At 38.4% G+C, this 20,177-nt stretch overlaps 1 protein-coding gene across 2 annotated transcripts in view; it reads left to right on the top strand.

Annotated features, from left to right (window-relative positions):
• The window catches only part of PAK1 (p21 (RAC1) activated kinase 1), a 145,563-nt gene that overhangs the window by 896 nt on the left and 124,490 nt on the right, over positions 1 to 20,177 (top strand). The window lies entirely within an intron of this gene.

Raw genomic sequence — 20,177 nt, 5'->3', positions numbered from 1 at the left:
ACTTTTTCCCCAGAACTGAAAGGTGAGGGAAGGGTTAGTACTATGGTTACCAATAAAAATTCAATTCACTAGTCTAGCCCATATTTTAAAACTTGTTCCTGAGAATAATCTTTCATTTTGCCTACTGTGTCTGTCAGGAGAAAACAGGACTCAACAGTATATAGATGCCTCATTGGTCTTACCTTGTGACTTCACCTACTTACTTTGTGACCTTGAGCAGGTCACTCCCAGCCTTAAAATTCCAGGACTTTTTAAGCCCTAGAAATCGGCAGGTATCCAGCACGCACTCAGCTTTGAAGAGTCCGCTGAATAATCCCGCCACTCGCCTCATTCCCCTACCCACCCCCCCCCCGGGTCTTTGCTGGCATCTGCCTTCAAACTCCTTTCAGGCAAAACTTACTTCTCATTGGGGCCCCCAGAAACCTGGCAGGATTTTTATGGCACTTGTAACATTTTTTTGTTCCTATTTGGGAAATCCTTTATCAAGTGTATATGAAATCCACCTTGCCTCAACTGGAGACTCTACTTCTCAGAAGGGGTTTGGGGACATGGACCCTGAAGCTTATCCATATCCTTAACTATATGATCTCATGGGTTTATTGGTAAATTTGCTTGCTCAGTCATTAGTTTACCCAACATTACTGGATCTGGAGCTACTATGTTTTGGGTCTCCTGCTAGGGCTATGGGCATTCAGAGTCTATTAAGACATTCTGTTTTCAGAGAGCTCAAAGTCTAGTGGGTGAGTAGACATGTAAACAATGAAGGCCTGCCCTAATCTCTGGGGGGACTCCAGTTGTACAAGGAGTAATGTGCAATAATTGAGGCTGCTGGACCTGTTTTACAAGTCTTGTCCTGGCCAAAGTGAGTCTTGTGAGGAAGGTGGTGGCCTGCCTCTCATCCATAAGATAGCACTTGACGGAAAGCTTGTTCAGTTCAATTAAATATACATTTACTAAGCACACGTTAGGAGGCTGTGTAGGCTTGGAGAAACTAATGCTTTGTGAAAGAAGGGCCCTATGTGTCCAGAGAGATCTTTGTAAAATTATACCTGATCACATCATTTCTCCCTACTCCCAACTAGTCATTGCCTAAAGATAAAATTTTAAACTCTTTAACATGAATGAGAAGCTCTCAGAGATCAGATTACTGCTTACCTTTGCAGCCTCACTTTCTATAACTCCTCTGCCATACTTTTTCTCATCTCTGCTTTTGCCTGGTGCTATTTTTCTCATTGGAAATGCTGGCTTCCCACCCACTATATGCCTGTGGAGAAGTGCTTGTTGGACCTCTGGGAAGCAATCCCTAAGTCACTCTTATTACTTCCATAGAACTGGTTGCTTTTCCATCCTCTGGCTCATGTACATACCAGTCTCAGAGCTCTCTATAGTACTCTATTGCAATTATTTGAGTCCCCCCCCCCCCACATTAGCCTGTGAATTTCTTTTTTTTTTTTTTTTAAGATTTTATTTATTTATTTGAGAGAGAGAGCATGAGAGGGGAGAGGGTCAGAGGGAGAAGCAGACTCCCCACTGAGCAGGGAGCCCGATGCGGGACTGGATCCCGGGACTCCAGGATCATGACCTGAGCTGAAGGCAGTCGCTTAACCAACTGAGCCACCCAGGCGCCCTAGCCTGTAAATTTCTTGAGGGCAGGATCTGTTTAATTTTAGTGACTAGCAGAGTTCTTGGCACTGAATATATTTTTGAAATGAATGAATATATAAAGAAGTAAATCAAGACCTATGGGATAGAGGCTTCCTAATCTGTTGGGTTAGAACAATTAGCTCCAAGTGCCGTCCCTACACCAACAGCATCAACATAATCTGGGAATTTGATAGAATTGCAAATTACTCTTCCCATCCTGGACCTACAGATGAAAAACTGGGGATGGGGCCCCCAAACCTCTGCTTTAACAAGCCCTCCAGGTGATTCTGACACTTGCTAAAGTTTGAAAACCACTGGGTTAAAAGATCTGTTTTTGATAAGACCAGCTCCTTGCCAGCTCCCTCCCACTCTTTCCTTCTGTACTCTTGCTCTCTCCCTCCCTTCTTTTTCTTCTTTAGCACTTACTGCCTGCCATTCCATCCCATCTGTCAGTCATGTATCTTTTGCCACTAGATTGAAAGCTTCCTGAGAGCATATTGTCTGTTTTGTTTGCTACCCTATTCCCGATGCCTAGAGCAGTGACTGCATATAGCAGGCTCTCAAATATTTGTTGAATGAAAAATATAAGAGGATTTAGTCCTGTTTACAGCCAGCTGTTATACTGGGATTTTATTTAAGAATAGTTCTCAGAATGAAGAGGAACCATACTCCAATATGCAGATCCAAGTGGATTCTAACGTTTGGGGGGATTTGTTTTAGACTGAGCTTTTCTTCTGTTTTACATCTGTCCTTCTCCACCAAAGCCTGCAGTATTTTTCAGCTAGAGTTCTTTTACCTGAAAACTGCTGTTGAAATATCTTAGGCTAGGATTGTTTCTTGGGAATTTGCAACCTGGTTTTGCAGATCTAAATAAGTGCCCTAACTTTTGAGTCTTTTGACTTGAAACTGTCTCTTCCGGATCTTCTGTGGTTTTTGTCTTTCTCTAGTGATACTTAAAGCCATACAAGGGCCCCGTTTGACTCCACACAAAGGTTTCTCTTCCTTATGAAGCTCTTAAAATATTTTGTTTCTTTCACTTTCCTATTGGCCCTAAGATACCATATCTAGTTTTCTCCTTTCCTAACTTCCCTCTGAGAGATTGGCTTCATTTGTTCATTTATTTATAAACACTTACTGAGTCTTTCTCTACCAAGTGCAAGTCCCCTTGCTGGGACAGGATGTTCAGGTATGCATAGGATGCGGTTCAAGTCCTCAAGGTGTTAAAGATATTACAATATGGTATGATAAGTGCTCTGGTGCTGAAATGATGAAATAGAGGGGTAAAAAAGTGATGTATACTCATGAAGACGGGACAAATTTGTCTTTCTAATTTTTTTTCTCAGTTAAGGAATAGTTTATCAAATAAGTATTTTGATAAGCAGATCTTTAAAAAATTTTAATTAAGAGATCAATGGCTTTGTTGGGGAAAGTGAAAAGAAAAATCAAGATGGAATCAATAGTTGCTAATTTGAGACAATGCTCAATTCCGTTGTGGCTGGTTTTAATGAATTTTTCTCCCCTCCCCCCACTTTTTTTTATCTTTCTAAACCATAACCAGAAAGTAGGGGGAAAAAACTTTTATTTTTGTAAAGAGAGAAGCTTAAGGTTTTCAAAAGCATATACTATTTCATAGATGTCATTTTAATTCCTAAGGACTAATGTTGTAATTTGGGGTGGGAGGAATGGTCAGGGAAACTTAATTTGGTCTCTTATTACTGTATGACCTTATGGAAGTATTTTTATCTCTGTTCCTTTTGTCCAACTGTAAGATGGGGATAGTAACAGTTGCTATGACTAGCTTATAAGGTTACAAAGCAACTTAATAAAATACTGAATATAAAGGAAACTTTGGAGAGTGTAATTTGTTAGCGGTTGTTAGGTGGTGGTAAACTTTATTGAACACCTGTTATGTACCAGACATTATGTGAGTTGTTTTCTCCAATCTTCAAAATAAGCATTTAAGATGATTACTGGTATCTCTGTTTAATGGATAAGGAGGTTGAGGCTCAAACCGGCAACAAGAACCTGTTCAAGATTTTGCTGAAAGTAAGTGGTAGACCTCCATTCCAGTTCATATTCACCTGATACCAGCAATTATGAGTTATGTTCATTACCCAGGCTGCTTTAATTTTTCTGTGTAGAGGAGACAATATAGGAATGTTTTACAAGTATATTGCTGTGAGAGTTAAAATAAATTTTTTTCTTCATTTAGCCTGCTCTCTTTTTTTGTGCACAGAAAGACTGGTGAAGAGAGTTTTACATGCATTTACATTTATCATTCATACAGGGAAAAGAATAACATCTTTCCCTGGTGTTTTTTGTTTAGTCTTCACAACAGCCCCATGAGATAGGTATTTCCATTTTACGAGGTAGGAGACTGGATTATAGAAGTCTTGGTTTGCTCAAAGGCACATCATTAGCAAATGACTAAATATTGGTTTAGAACTACATTTTTGAATCTCAGTGTAGTACTTCACTTTTGCCACTATATCATATTGCCTTTTAAACTATCAAACTAAACTTTGGAGCACTAGAAATGTCCTTTTAGATTGCTTCCTAATCCCTTTAGCCTTTTCCCCCTAAGAAAATTCTGACTGAAGTCCAGAGTTTGAACTACAAAAAAATAATTGCTGGTAAAACTATGTCACATGGTCATGATAGTACAGACTCACAAGATAACATTTTACCACTGAAGCTGAGAGATCAGACTTAATCCAGCGTTCTGAGTCACCACTGCCTGAATATTCATTTCCCTTTGCCGTCATAAATTTATTAACATCATGTCATACATTTTTCTACTCTTGTATTAAGCTTTATCTTTCATAGGTAACTTCCTCCACCATTCTATCCTTCTAGTCTTTGAGATGGGGGAAATGATCTATGTGCTAGGATCCTCCAGATTATCCCCTCTCTAAGAATAGTGTGATAATAATCCTAGAAAGAACCAGAAGCTCATTGATCCCTCATTAATATGATTTTGTTTGGTATTAATTCTCTAAAGTTGATCTAAGTCTTAGTTATAACAAGTCCATTATGTCTTGGCTCTTACTCCATGGAGTCAGGGTGAGGTAATTTGCATGCAGCATTGGTAAGTTCACTCTTGTGTTTGGGACTTTCTTCCTCCACTTTTCCACTTCCACACCTCTCCAGTGTCCCTTGCAGACTATTTAAGTACCAAGTGAGGCTGGTAAGAACATTTTTTTCCTTTACAGGATCTGCCTTTTGACTCTTTTGGGATGATAAATGACGGTGACAATATGTGTGGCTTCCACCCTCCTCTGCCTGCCTATATCTTCAAGGCCTAGCTTTTCTTATTCTCTCCCTGATTCCCAAGAAGCTGGGATCCATGTCTTTCTCATTTGAACCCTTGTCTGCATGTACTTGGTATGTTGCTGCAATATTACCTGTCACTTTCTAGGGAAGGAGATAGATATAGAAGGGAGAGCATTAAATTTGAAGTTAGGCAAAGACCTATTTGGACACTTATTTAAATATCTATTTCTTAGTTTGGAAAATAGAAATAACACCTAACTCACAGAGTTGTGAAGATTCAATTAATAATATATGTGAAAATGAATATTGTGCACCTGAAACTAATATAACACTGTATGTTAATGATACTGGATTAAAAAACTAATATATGTGAAAATGAATTGTAGGATGTTAAGCTATGTAGATGTTGGGTAGAATTGTTATAATTTAATGACTTCAATTGTTTGTAGCAGTGGTTTTGAATTTTGGCTATGCATCTGAACTACTTGTGAAGATGTAAAAAAAAAGGAATACTGTTGCCTGGGCTCTAAGGTCTAATCAAAATCTCTTGGAATTTCTATTTTTGAAGGTTTATAGGTGATTTTGATATGCAGCCAAGATTGAGTATTGCTTTATATTATAATATTTTGCATAAAAGTCTTAGGTAACTACCATATGAAAACTAATGTTTTAATTGTCATTTAAGTTTCATTTGCTAAACACATATTAAGCATCAGGCATTGTCAGGGGCTCTGAAGAAGTAGCTGAATCATATCTGGTCCCTACCCTTAAGCTTATAGTTGAGAAACAGACATGTCCATAGACAATTATATTGAGACAAAAATGACATGTGGAGATACAGGCTCATGCTATGTAAAGACAGAGGAAAGGCATCTACTCCACCTGAAATGAGGGTGGTCTGGCAAGCCTTCTTAATGCAAGTGACAGCTAAGTTTTGTTCTGAGAGACGAACAGGGGTTAACCAAGCACAGTTGGGGAGGGGTGGGAAGAGAGGAGAGAGGAAGCACCTTCCTGGAAGAGAGCAGCATGAGGGCTGGCAGGCTTGAGAGCATGTTTGGGGAACTCTGAGTATTTTAGTACACTTAAAGGGTAGGGTACAAGGTGGGGAGTGGTAAGAGCAGAGAGGAAGCAAGGCCTGGATGGTGAAGGGCCTCTAGTGTACAAAATATTTTCACTAATATTGTCTCACTTTATTCTTTCAACAACTCTGTGGATTAGTTAGGACAGGTATTGTTTTATCTCCATATTACAGAATAGGAAACAGAGGTTAATTGAATTGAGGCTATACAGCAGCACAGCTATGATTTGAAGCCAGGGCCTTTAGGCTCTTGAGAATACAGAGGAATAAAAGAAAAAAGAAAAAAAAAAACCCAACAAACCTTTTATTGTGGAAATGTAACCAATAGTATCATTTCATCTATTTTTTAATGTTTTTAAGAAATGAGTTTGGGTTGGTGATCTCCCTGTTTCCCAGCCACCTGCTTCCCCCAACGTCATTGTTCATTGGGGAAAAATGAGATGGAGAACAAATCAACATCATCAGCCTCATTACAACTGACCTTTTACCAAGGACTTTCATGGTACCAAGTACTTTACATTTGATTTTTCCCTCTACTCCTCAAAATAATCCTGTAAGAGGTATGCTGCTTTATATTCATTTTTTAGATGAGGAAATTTAGGAGCAGAAAGATCAAGCTGGGATTTGAAGACTTTTTTATGATTATTACTGTGTGACATTGGCAAATCACTTAACCACTCTGAGCCTCAGTTTTCCTTAGCTGTTTTATAGATGCATTAAATCTGATCCTAACTTCCCCAGCTCAAATATTTTGTGACAGTGATTTTTTACCTTCATGCCTCCTCCTCTCTGCCTTCACCCTTGTTCTGTAATACACTAGGACATAGTCCATCAGTAACAGTGTTTTAGTACGGAAACAATTCTCAGTGGCCTAGAGGTCAGGAAATGGGTACAGTGGGACCTGATATAGTGGAGGGACTCTTAGTCCCCCATCACCTGTTAGAGAATTACTATTTTTATAAGATTATCTTCCATTTAAGATTATTTTCCCATCTGGAGTTATCAGTCCTGAGTCTGAGATTTTTATTTGCTATCAGGATAGATTTTGCTTGATTAGTTTAAGAAGTTATCTATTTATAATCTGCAAAATAAAACAAACCAGGTGAACAAAGGGGAAAAATTCATGATGATAGACTTTTGAAAGTCCAATTTCCTGAGCAGCCTAGAGACAATATATATTTAGGCTTTACTATTTTCAAAACACTTTCATATATAATCTCACTTAATTTAATTCTGTCTTTAAGGCATCATATTTTTATAGATGGAGAGAAGTTAAGGGCTTGTCCATAAAAACATGGCCATGAGTTTGGAAATTGCAGTCTTTAATGCATATCATCTGTCTCCAAATCTAGTTGGCTCCTGATCACTTGGATGTTTCTTTGACCAGTGGCACTTCCTTCATTTTCCCTTGACTTCTAAAAAATTCCTGGTTCCTTGGGGAATGGTAAAGCTATTTACAACTTGTTCTCTTTCCAAAAATCATGTTTTTTTCTTTCTTTCTTTTTTTTTTTTTTTTGAGAGAGAGAGAACGCATGCGCGTGCATGAGCAAGCGGGGTGGAGGGTTGGGGTGGGGTGGGGGTAGAGCAGAGGGAGAGAGAGAATCTTAAGCAGGCTCCACGCTCAGCGCAGAGCCCCACTTGGGGATCGGGGATCGATATCACGACCCTGAGATCATGACCTGAGCCAAAATCAAGAGTTGGATGCTTAACTGACTGAGCCACGCAGGTGTCCCCAAAATCATGTTTCTAACTATTGCTGCTTGCCAGAGAATTGTCGGAAGTTGACTGTTTTGTAAAGGTCCCAGGCTAGTTGGGAATGGCAAAATACACATACTTTCATTTGCATACAAACACAGTATGTCTCTACAGTGCATTTGTTTATCAATTCCTTAATTAGTCTACAAATACTTATTGGTTGCTTCCTATGTGCCAATCATTGTGGTACAATTGGGTACAATTATAAACAATACAGAAATGATCCTTTTCCTTGCTCTTATAAAGCTTACATTCCAGAGGGGAAGACAAAGAAAAGCATTAAATGTATAAATAAATAGTTGCAGGTTTTGATAAGTCCTACAAAAGAGATAAAGGACTAAGGTAGAGAATTTTGGAATGATGAAAGGGAAGGCCGCATTGAAGAGATGATGCTTTTAAACTAAGATATGCAAGATAAATAGGTATTAGTCATTCAGAGAATAGGGTGTAGAACATGTCATGCAGAGGGAACATTTTAAATGCACAAAGACTCTGAAAGTAGCTAAAAGTTTAGAGCTATCATGCTCAAGATGGTAACTACTAGACAATATGGCTACTGAACACTTGAAATTTGGCTGGTTCAAATACAGATGTGCTATAAATATAAAACATGTACTAGATTTTGAAGGTTTAGTACTGAAAAAAGAATGTATGTAATGCAACATTTTTTTATGTTTACTATATATTGAAATGTTAACATTTTGGATAAATTGGGTTAATTTATAATTTCACCTGCTTTTTTTTTTTAGCTTTTAAAAACAAAGCTACTAGGAAATTTAAGATTACATATGTGGCTCGTATTAATGGCTCATATTATATTTCTGTTAGACAGCTCTGATTTAGCTCAACATAGGAACTAAAAAAAAAAAAGCCATTATGGCTGGTGCACATGGAACAAGAGTGAATGGAACTTAATAAAGTTGGGGTGGTAGGAAGAGTCTTTCAAAATGCTACCCTATGCAGTATCCTGTTTAATTCTGAGAGACTGAGAGGGGATTATTAAATCTGATTTTATAGACAGAGACAATTAGTGCCTGAGGGCCACTCCCCACCAGTATCGTGCCAGCATTTAGCTTAGTATCTTGAGTGTAGAATGTTCTCTATCACTGTCAGCTAACACAAGCAAATGAATATTGATGGGTAAACTGACTAAGTGGTTTTGAGACTGCCTCTTGGTATCTATAATATCTAAGTACAACTCTTTGTCAAAGACTGAAATTTTCATCACACAAAAAATCCTTTCTGTAGGTTGACTCCTCTTGAAACTGTTTCATGGTACACTTCTTTCAACTTTTTTGTATGTTTAAAAATTATAATAAAGTATTAGGAGGGAAGTATGTGCAGCGAACACCCGTATACTCATTATTTAGATTTTGTAATGTTTTGCTGTATTTGAATATCTATCCATCCCTTAATCCATTCATCAATCCATCTTATTTTGAATCCATTCCAAATAAGTTGCAGACACCAGTGCACTTCACTCTTAAACACTTCAGCATTTGTATCATTATTTATTTACATTGAACCATACTCTTACCCATTACACTATGGCATTATTTGAGTAATCTCTGTCTGCCCTATCAGACCCTAAGCTCTAGAGAATTACTTCTCTTTAAGGCATGGCATCCTAAAGAGAATGAATTTTAATATAGTACCCTTTTCCTTAAAATAAAAATTATCTTTTTCTGCTCACCATTATATTCACAATTCCTAGCATATAGTAGTCACTCAATAAATATGTTTTGTTTGAAAGAATGAAAGTGGAGCCAGCATCAAACTGAGGTCCATATAACTTCTTTACTGAGAGCATTTGGTTTTTCTCAAGTTCATAAAGAATCCTTTCAGTGCCTGGTGTTGGGAGAGGGAAGGAGAGAAGAAACCTTAGTGTGCTAAATATTTAGCTACCCAGTACAAATAACTGATCTGAGTCAAAGTTGGATGCATGCCCTGATGCTAGCTAGCTAGCTAGTTAAGGATGTGGGAAATTCTTAAGCTGATCCAGTTGATCACTGGCTTCTTTGCCATTCTGGGTTTTTCTTCATTTTATTTGATTTGAAGAATTCTATGTTACTGAAAAATGGCATTAGATTGAGGCCCTTGTAGGCATATTTACCTTCCAGAGGGTCCATTCTTTTTATAATATCCAAGACAACATTTCCAAAATTGGTGGTTTCCTTTTAGATTATTAGGAGTTTCTTTAAAGTGCTACATAATTTTAATAAGGCTTAACAATAATGTTACTAACTTTCTTCCATTAAAAATAACAGAGCTCTGTTTCACAGACTATTTTGTAACACTATTCATAAATTTAAAATTCAGCCAGGATTCCATTACTCTAATGAATAAACACTTGTGTTTTTTTTCTTACATATAAACATACATGTTTACATAGTTGTAATCACAATGTAGACCTAAATTTGTTGTTTGCCTTTTTTTCTTGACTTATAAGTATTTCCCCATGTTATTTCTTTGTGCTCATTATAAAATTTTTAGATGATATTCCATAATTTGCCTAAAACCATTGTTATCAGTCAGTGTTCTATTAGAGAAACAGAGTAGAATTCTTCGTTTGTGGGAAACCTCAGTTTTGCTCTTGAGGTCATTCAGCCTGATTGGATGAAGCCTACCATTAGATTAGGAAGAATAATCCCCTTTATTTAATGTCAGTTGACTTGTAAATGTTTAATACATCTACAAAATACCTTCACAGAAGTACCTAGATTATTACCTAGATTTAATTAGGTAACTGGGCACTGTAGCCTAGCCAAGTTGTCACATAAAACTAGCCATCACAATCATTTGGGTTTTCTTTTCCTGTTATAAATCATACTGTAATTTTATCTATAACACTACATATAGCTTTTTCCTTTAAAATATATATTTTTTTTTTTAAAGAATAAATTCCCCTAGGTAGGATTACTGGGTGAAGGGATATAAAGACCAAATGGGTGCTTGACAGGATTTAATATTTGCAAACAGAAAATACCACTACAGTCTTTCTTTTAATGATTTCTTCAGGAATTAATCTATTCAATTGACTCATTTTCTATTTCCAAAAACCTCGTTTTTTTCCCCCTGTGTTTTTGGCTCTGGAATTCAGGGTTATCTTCAATTCTCCCTTCAATCTCCACCTGTCATGCTTTCCTCTGGGTCTCTTCTCTCCCCTCACCCCCAAACTCCCTACCCTACTTTGCTTCCCATATCACAGATAAAATAGAAGCTTCATATTCCTACTACTGAATCTAAGAATCTACTTGGATTTGCACCCATTTTTGCCTTTGCCGGTTTCTCTTCCAAGGAAAGGCCTGCTCCTTCACGTGCTTTTAGATTACTTCCCATGGTCCCATCTTAGAAACTTCACTTCACTGCCTCTTTACATTTTACTTTCTATTGAGTTATCATAAGTAGCATTCAAGTGTTCTATTTAAATGACAACAATTTTCCCCTTCCCTACCAAACAAAAGCCCTCCTGAGATCCTGTGTCAGCCTCCAGCTAAAACCCTGTCTTTGCTCTCTTTCAAAGCCACTCTTCCTTAAATAGCTGTTTACAAGTTCTGCTTCCAGTTTCTTACCTCCTATTTACCTGAAAGCTTACTCCAGTCTGCTTCTACCCTTACCACCTCATCACAACCACTCTTACCAAGGCCTATAATGACCTCCGTGGTGCCAAATCTACTTAAAAAAAAAGCAACCAAAAACCAATACTCAGTAATCCCTTGATGTCATAAAAATATTCAGTTGTGATTCAAATGTCATACTTTTTCTCTTCTTTAACAGTTTGAAGCAGAATCCAGATAAGGACTACACAGAGAGATTGGTTGATAGGTCTTTTCTGTTTCTTTTAATCTCTAGAGTTCCTCTCAATCTCTTTCTCCTCCCTTTCAGTTCATTTGTTGAAGAGACCACATTGTTCTGTAGAGTTTCCCACCGTCTGGATTTTGCATCTCCCTTTTATAGTTTAACAAGTTCCTCGGTCCTGTATATTACATGTAAATTAGTATCTGGAGGCTAATTCAGATTCAGGTTTTTCTTTTCTTTGTTTTTTTGTTTGTTTTACATGACCACTTTCTAGGTATCAGTGTGTTCTTTCATCAGGGGCTCTTAATGCCTGGATGTCTTTCATTTTGTTATGTTAGCAGTCATGGTATTTCCTTTTCATTCTCATCGTACTGGATCTATTTACCTTTTTGGTTACTCTCTTTTTAAAATATTCTTTTGCTTTCTGTCATATTACTTTCTTCATTTGCCTCCTTGCTCTGATCATTCTTCAGTTAATTTTGTGTCCTTTTTCTATCTTGATTTTATTTAGTTTATTTTTAATGTTGGAATTCCTTAAGGGTGAGATCCTCTCTTATAATAAGCCAGATTCTTTCTACTTGATCTCATTCATTATCCTGCCTTTGAATACCATATATATGCTGGCAACTCCCATATTTTTCCAGATATCCCTGGCCTAAACCTCTCCTCTTAACTCTAGACCCATATATCCACTTACCCACTTGATATTTCCACTTTGAGGTCTTACATTTCCTACTTAATGTGCTCTAAAACTGCGTTCTTGATCTTTTCCCACAAACTCAGTCCTCCCTCACTTACCCCTGTCTTAGTGGCATCTTTGTTTCCCTAGTAGCTCAAATCACAAATTTAAGATTCACCCCTGATACCTCCTTCTCTCCTATCCTTAACGTGTACTCCACCCCCAATCTTATCAATTTTATTTCCTATGTATTTCTTGAATCCATCTACCTCTCTCCATGTCTGTTGTCACCTCTCTAATCCATGTTACCACTATCTCTACCCTAGACTACTATAGTCATCTTTTAAATGAACTCTTTGCTTAAAACCTGTAAAGGCTTTTTGTTTTATTTAGGAGAAAATATAAAATCTTAAATTTGATTTGTAAGGTTCTGAGAGACCCGGTCCTTGTTTTTGTTTCTCTAACTTCATCTTGTGCCACTGTCCACAGCACTGGCTGTGCTTCAGAGTGATTGGCATTTTTTTTTCCTGTTCTGCAAAGTTTGAGAAAATCTTTCTTGCCTCAAGGTCTTCATTACCTGTTCTCCCCTTGTATGTTTTTCCCCAATTCTGGCTTCTTCACAATTCTGGTTTCTCTCTCCCCCCTTTTCGTTTCTTTTAGAAAACAAGTGTGAGCCTGAACCTGTCTAATCTAAAGAAGACCCCCCCCCTCCCCATTATCCTCTCACAGTACTTTGTTATTTTCTGTAATGGCATTTCTAATGATCTGTAATTCTATACTTACTTGACTGTTTGTTGTATGTCTAGACTTCCAGTTTCATGGAATCAAAGATTGCATCTCTTTTGTCCACCACTGTACCTCAACACCTAGCACAGTGTGTGGAACATAGTAAGTGTTGTAAATATTTGCTGAATGAATGTGCTCACATTATCAAGGATTATTAAGCCTTGGCAGTTTTATCTCTGCAATTTTTTCAAATTTGTTTTTATTTTTCTGTCTCCTCTGCTTAGTTTAGACCATAATCATCTTTTCTCTAGGCTTTTAACTACCTCATTACTAGTGTCCTGGCCACCAGTCTTTCTGCCTTCTTATTCATTCATTATTCTGCCTGGAATAATGTTTCTGATCCTGTTACTGTTCTGCTCAAAAGTAATCACTGTGTCCCCATTACTTGTAAGATAATGTGTAAACTGAGTTTTTCAGGAAACTTTATAATTTGACCCCACCTACTTTTTCAGCCTTATTTCTCCTGACCCTACTCCATCTCTCTAAAAAGACTTTAAGTTTCATTCACTTTCATATGTCATATCATTCTATTTCCTCAGCCTAGAATATCTTTTCCCTCTCTGCTATTAAAACGCTTCATTCTTCAAGATCCAGCTTGGATGCCTTGTCTTCCATGGAGTCTTCCAGGCCTCATCTACCCACGCATGATTACAAATTCCTTGAGGGTGTGCTGCACACTGAATGTTTATGTCTTTCCCAAATTTATATGTTAAATCTCAATGCCCGGGCGCCTGGGTGGCTCAGTTGGTTAAGCAACTGCCTTCGGCTCAGGTCATGATCCTGGAGTCCCGGGATCGAGTCCCGCATCGGACTCCCTGCTCAGCGGGGAGTCTGCTTCTCCCTCTGATCCTCCCCCTCTCATGCTCTCTGTCTCCCATTCTCTCTCTCAGATAAATAAATAAAAAATCTTTAAAAAAAAAAAAAAAAATCTCAATGCCCAATGTGATGAGTGGGGATGTGGGGTCTCTAGGGTGATTAGGTCATGAGGATGGGACCCTCATGAATGGGATTAGTGTTCTCATAAAAGAGACCACAGAGCTCCCTTGCCCCTTTTGCTATGCAAGGACACAGTGAGAAGGCAGCATCGATGAGCCAGGAAGAGAGTTCTCACCAGACACTGAATTTTTTGGTGCTTTGATCTTGAACTGCCCAGCCTCCAGAACTGTAAGAAACAAATTTCTGTTTTTTGTAAGCCACCCAGTCTAGGGTATTCTGTTATAGCAGCCTGAATGGACTAAAACAGGGTGGTACTTTTTTTCATTCCTTACTATGTACTCAGCATCTTGAGCAGTGTGTGGCATGTAGTAGGCTGTCAATTAATCCTTGTTGAATGATTTTTTTTTTTTTAAGATTTTATTTATTTATTTGACAGAGAGAAACACAGCGAGAGAGGGAACACAAGCAGGGGGAGTGGGAGAGGGAGAAGCAGGCTTCCCGCCGAGCAGAGAGCCCGATGAGGGGCTTGATCCCAGAACCCTGGGATCATGACCTGAGCCGAAGGCAGATGCTTAATGACTGAGCCACCCTGGCACCCCCTTGTTGAATGATTGAATAACAATTTACTTATCTACTCAACTATTTATTAAGCTTTTTTGAATGTCCGTAGCATTCTTTCTGTCCTTTGCACTATAATTAGAAGTTCATTTGTTATCCATAGGAACTGATCACTTATAAAATTAATCCCCACTCAAGCATCCCTCTTTGCTCTCTGTTGGACTCTGTCCTCTTCACCTCTCTTTCTCAATAAGTGCCTTTCTAATGGTAGGATAATTAACAAATAGATTCTAAAATGGAAACTGACCAAAAAAAAAGAAAAAAACCACAATTCCGCAAAACATGAAGACTTTTATGAATTTGAAATAAGGCAATATTGGAGAATGGCTTGAATCACACACAAAAAAATCATTGACAAATGAGGATTAGGTAGAGTTAGATCAGTTTAAAATTGAAGGGGAAATTAACACGAGTAATGACATAATAGGAGATTCAGAGGACAATGATTTGAGTAACAAAGGATTAAAAGAGACCCTTGGGAAAGATTGGTGAAGCTCTTGAATATTTTTACAAAATTGATCCTCTTATCAACATGTTTTGAAAGCCAAATGTGAAGTGACAGATGTTCTTTGGTTTAAGAATTACCTTATAGGCAATTACAACTTAAATTTTTTTTAAATATTAAGAATTAGAAAAATTTGTTTTACGTTTATCTTGATAAATTAAAGGCCCAATCAATTGTTTTTAAAGATTTTATTTATTTATTTGACAGAGAGAGACACAGCGAGGGAGGGAACACAAGCAGGGGGGTGGAGAGGGAGAAGTAGGCTTCCCGCTGAGCAGGGATCCTGATGCAGGGCTCCATCCCAGTACCCTGGGATCATGACCTGAGCCGCGAAGGCAGGCGCTTAACGACTGAGCCACCCAGGTGCCCCAAGTCCCAGTCAATTTTTTAAAAAAAATTTACTAGGAAATTTTGATCTCTCATCAGTTAACTTAAATGGCATTTTTTTTTTTTTAAAGATTTTATTTTTTATTTATTTATTTGACAGAGAGAGAGACAGTGAGAGAGGAAACACAAGCAGGGGGAGTGGGAGAGAGAGAGAAGCAGGCTTCTCACTGAGCGGAGAGCCCCATGTGGGGCTCGATCCCAGGACCCTGGGATCATGACCTGAGCTGAAGGCAGATGCTTAACGACTGAGCCACCCAGGTGCCCCAAGTCCCAATCAATTTTTTAAAAAAAATTTACTAGGAAATTTTGATCTCTCATCAGTTAACTTAAATGGCATTTTTTGATATCACTTATACTCAGTAAGAATCCCACTGTATGTACTTGTTTCTCCATTAGATTTAGTTCCCCAAGGTTGCGGATTGTGCTTTATTCATTATATTCCTATGGTGCCTAGCTCAGAGTCTGGTACTTAAGAGATACCTCATAAATGCATAGGGGATAGGAAGAAGTAAATAATAATTGAAGGGTTTGGAAAAGCTCTTTGAAAAGGTATTGTTTGGTGCAGAGTGTGTATGGTAGGTGAGTGAATAGGGTTTGACTGTTACACTTTGTTAGGTCCAAAAGGAAAACCTCTCATTTCTTTTGCCGGCTCTTGCCTGGTGTGTACTTTAATATTCACAGTCTGTTCTCTGCCTCAATAGCTCTTGTTCTCATTGTAATTCTTCCTGGAGATTGAGATGGAAATGAGGAAGGCTTTGGGCTGCTGCCTCAGCATCCACATTCATGAGAACTTAGAAATGCAGAGGGACCAAATGCCAGGCCTGACCTAGACGGATCCAGGTCAGCCAATCATTGCTTTCCTGCCTCTCCCTTTGTTCTCTGTGTCTCCAGTCTCCTATCTGCTGGAGGTGCTGCAGCTGTTTATACCAATTAATATAATGCTAATGTGACCCTTAATAAAAAGTGTGGAAGCACATGGTCCCAGCTGGTGAATAAGAACCAGATAGGGTCAACCTTCAAAGTACCTTTTCTCTAACAACAATTGGACTAGGCACCTGAATACCTTTTCGCATTATTTTTGAAATGATGGAAACAAGCTGGAAGTGACCATAGTTTAGGGAATGTAATCCCTCATTTTATGGGATAAGGAAAAAAAAACAACCCAGAGATGATAAAGCTCATGCCAAATTAATAATTCCTGGCCTCCCATTTTAGTAAAGATCTGTCTCATGTAAATGTAATGTTGTCCCTTCTCCATTTTATGCAACATTTAAAACCCCTGCCACTGACCTGACTTTGAATCTTGTGGCCCTGCCTCTTCCTGACTGTGATCTGGGGAGAGTTGCTTAACCTCTGTAGTTTTAGTTTCCTTATCCTTAAAATGGTACTAATAACAGTACCTGCTTCACAGGTTTGTTACTGGGATTACATGAGGCAATAATCGTAAAGCACTTAGCAGATTCGGGCACATAATAAGTGTTCAGCAACTGTTGCCTAATTATTATTATTACAGCATAAGGAAGCTAAAACGAGCCTAATGACCAGTGCTTTAATTTACAGCTCTGTCCTTGAAACCTTTGTTCCTATTTCTCCTTCAGCTAGAATCTGAACCTTGTGAAAGCAAGGATTTTGTCTGCTTGCTTCCCTGTATTCTCAGCACCTAGAGTAGTTTTTAGCGCATAGTAGTTGCTTAGTAAATATTTAATGAATTAATGAATTCTCTTAGGGAAAATCTTCTCTGAAAAACACCTACTTTTAGTTTTATTTATTTTTTTAATTTAAATGTTTTATTTATTTGACAGAGAGAGAACACGCACAAGCAGGGGGAACGGGAGAGGGAGAAGCAGGCTCCCCACTGAGCAGGGGGCCCGATGTGGGACTCATCCCAGGACCCTAGGATTGTGACCTGAGCTGAAGGCAGACGCTTAACCAACTGAGCCACCCAGGCGCCCCAAAATACCTACTTTTAGATACTCCAAAGACTTGAATCTTTTTTTCTTTGTAGTTGTTTATATGAATTGCACTTGTCTTTATATTATTTGTATTGTGTCCTTGATCTTTTCAGTTATCTTTGTTTCTACATTATAAATCTTCATGGGTAGGAGACTGTGATCTCACTATGGGAATTTCCTTGTGGCTCCTAGTATAGCTTTTTTTTTATAGACAGTTATTAAGGCTTAGTAATTCCTGACAACTGACTCTAAAAATCACTCGTATTCAGTACTAATTTATTGAGCAAACACCAGTATATGCTGTGGCATCATTTCCAACTCTAAGAAGTTGTGAATTCATAGGGTCAGGCCTTGGTGGCAAGAGGCACTTTAATGCCCTTGTGAATGTTCTTTACACATGAAATACCCTCTCCTTCCTCCTTGCCCCTTCTCTGCCAGATGTCACACTGCTCTTTCTTTAGGGCTTAGTCTCCTCTGTCATGTCTATTTACTTCCTTTCTTTTGTGATTAATTCCTTTGTATGTAAATCTCTTTATGGAAGAAGTGGATAGCTTTTGCAAATGGGATGATTTTGAGGGAAGACATTGCGGACTGAGGAAAGAGTTGCTGCAAAGACAAGGAAGGAAAGGGTCAGCTGTTAAGAGAACATAATAGTAAATAATAAATGTTATCTTTACTGTAGGGCAGTTTATTGGTCAGGTTTCTTATTAACAGGGGCAAGTAACAGAATCCACTCTAGCAGGTTCAAGGAAAAATGCTTTATTAGAGGGTGCCAGAGAGATTAAAGAGCCTTTGGGAAAGTAGAAGAAAAGGACCCAGGCTGAGTTTCCAGGAAAAAATCCTCAAACTGCACTGGAGAACTGAGCTGTCAAGGATGCCACTGTCTTTGCCATGGTCTTGAAGCTGCAGAATCAGGAAGTTGTTGCCACAACTGCTGGATCTAGAACCGTGCTGCCTCTGTGCAGTTTGCTCCAAGAGGGATGTCCTGTGTCCAGTCTTTCCACTTATCTAATTTCATTCCAAGTCAGTATCTAGTGTGAGAGCATCTGATTAGCAAAACCTAAATCACGCTTAGAAGGGAGTCTGAGAAATGCGTGTGTGTATATATATTCTCCAAGCTGGCTTTCATCATGGTGGCTGATAGGAACAGTCGAGGAGGTAAGTCTGTTTTGTTAACCAATGGATGAGAGAGATATGTAGAGACAGAGAGGAAGGGGAAGGGGAGGGAGGGAGATAGGGAGAGAGGCAGAGAAAGAGAGATGGACACTGACTTCATCTCCCAAAATGGGGAAAAAAATTCTTTAGTCCAGTTGGATCAACTTAGGCACTTGCCCATCCCTGAACTATGAGAATTTCAGAGACTACCAGAAACTAATTGGTTAAGCCTGAGTTCTTGAACTAATGACTGTCAAAGAGAATGGTTTGAATACTATGGTTTAAATGTAGAATCAAGACCTACCTCTGGCTGGGATGCCTGGGTGGCTCAGTTGTTTAAGTGCCTGCCTTTGGCTCAGGTCATAATCCCCAGGTCCAGGGATCTAGAGTCCCACATTGGGCTCCTTGCTCAGCGGAGAGCCTGCTTCTCCCTCTGCCTGCTACTCCCTCTGCTTGTGTTCTTTCTCTTCCTCTCTCCCTCTGACAAATAAATAAATAAATAAAATCTTAAAAAAAAAGCTACCTCTGGAGCTAGGTTTAGGGTCAGCATTACCTCAGTTAGGATAGTGGTTTCCAAAGTGTAGTCACTTGGGAACTTTTTGAAAATGCAGATTCTCAGGGCGTACCAGACCCACTGAATCAAAAACTCTGGGCATGGGGCCTAGGAATCTATTTTTTTATAAGCACTTCAGGTAATCATGACTCTGACAACATGCTAAAATTTGAGAAATGCCTTAGTAACATAAGCTGCTGAAGGATGAGTACTGGATGAGAATCAGGGGTCTATTAGGAAGGAGGAAGAAGAGAATGAATGCTAGGTAGGCAGCCAATAGCATCCATTTCAAAATTGTAAAGGTGGGTAGGGGTCTGTAAATGAGGAATCGTGAATGTCTACCTCACAAGGTTGTTGTGAGATATAAAACCAGGTAATGTATGCGTAAGGGAACTGTGCAAGTGAAGGAGATAGATTATAATAGGGATGAGGTAGATAGTACATTGAACTTGGAGTCACAGATTGGGTTCTTATCCTGGTCTGTATACTTCTTTAAGCTTCAGACTCCTCTTCTGTAAAATAAGAAGTATAATTACTAAAGTGTTGAAAGAGTTAAATGAACGAATGTATGTGGAGGTTCATTATTTAGCAAATTAATAAATAAATATTTACTGAAAATGCTTGGCCAAAATAATATGAACTTTATTCTGAGGACAAGGGGAAGTGTGCTCCCTTAGGACCATCTTTCTTCCTAAGAATTCCCTGGTTCTTAGTAATTGTTTCGGGTCTCAGGTCCTTGATCATATTTAGATGAGCTCTGATTTAATTTCATGAGCAATGGTTTCTGCCTCTGCCTTCGTTTTTCTTTTCTTTTCGTTTCTTTTTTTTTTTTCTTTTCTTTTCTTTTCATGTGAATTGTTTACTTCAGCTGTCGCAGGGATATAGAGATTTCTTTTTGCTCTTATAACTAATATGTACTCAGGGTGATGTGACCATATATATTTTACGTTCTGCCTTGGCAGAATAACTGATTCCTTTTTATTTTCTTCTGTGAGGTCATTTTATTTGTAACACTATGGTCTCTTCCTACTACTTTTTGTTTTTTACATATGTCACAT

Source organism: Halichoerus grypus, chromosome 11, assembly GCF_964656455.1.
Source record: "Halichoerus grypus chromosome 11, mHalGry1.hap1.1, whole genome shotgun sequence".
Classification (NCBI taxonomy): domain Eukaryota; kingdom Metazoa; phylum Chordata; class Mammalia; order Carnivora; family Phocidae; genus Halichoerus; species Halichoerus grypus.
Note: the sequence above shows the minus strand (reverse complement) of the source record. Positions and strands in the feature narration are given on the sequence as shown.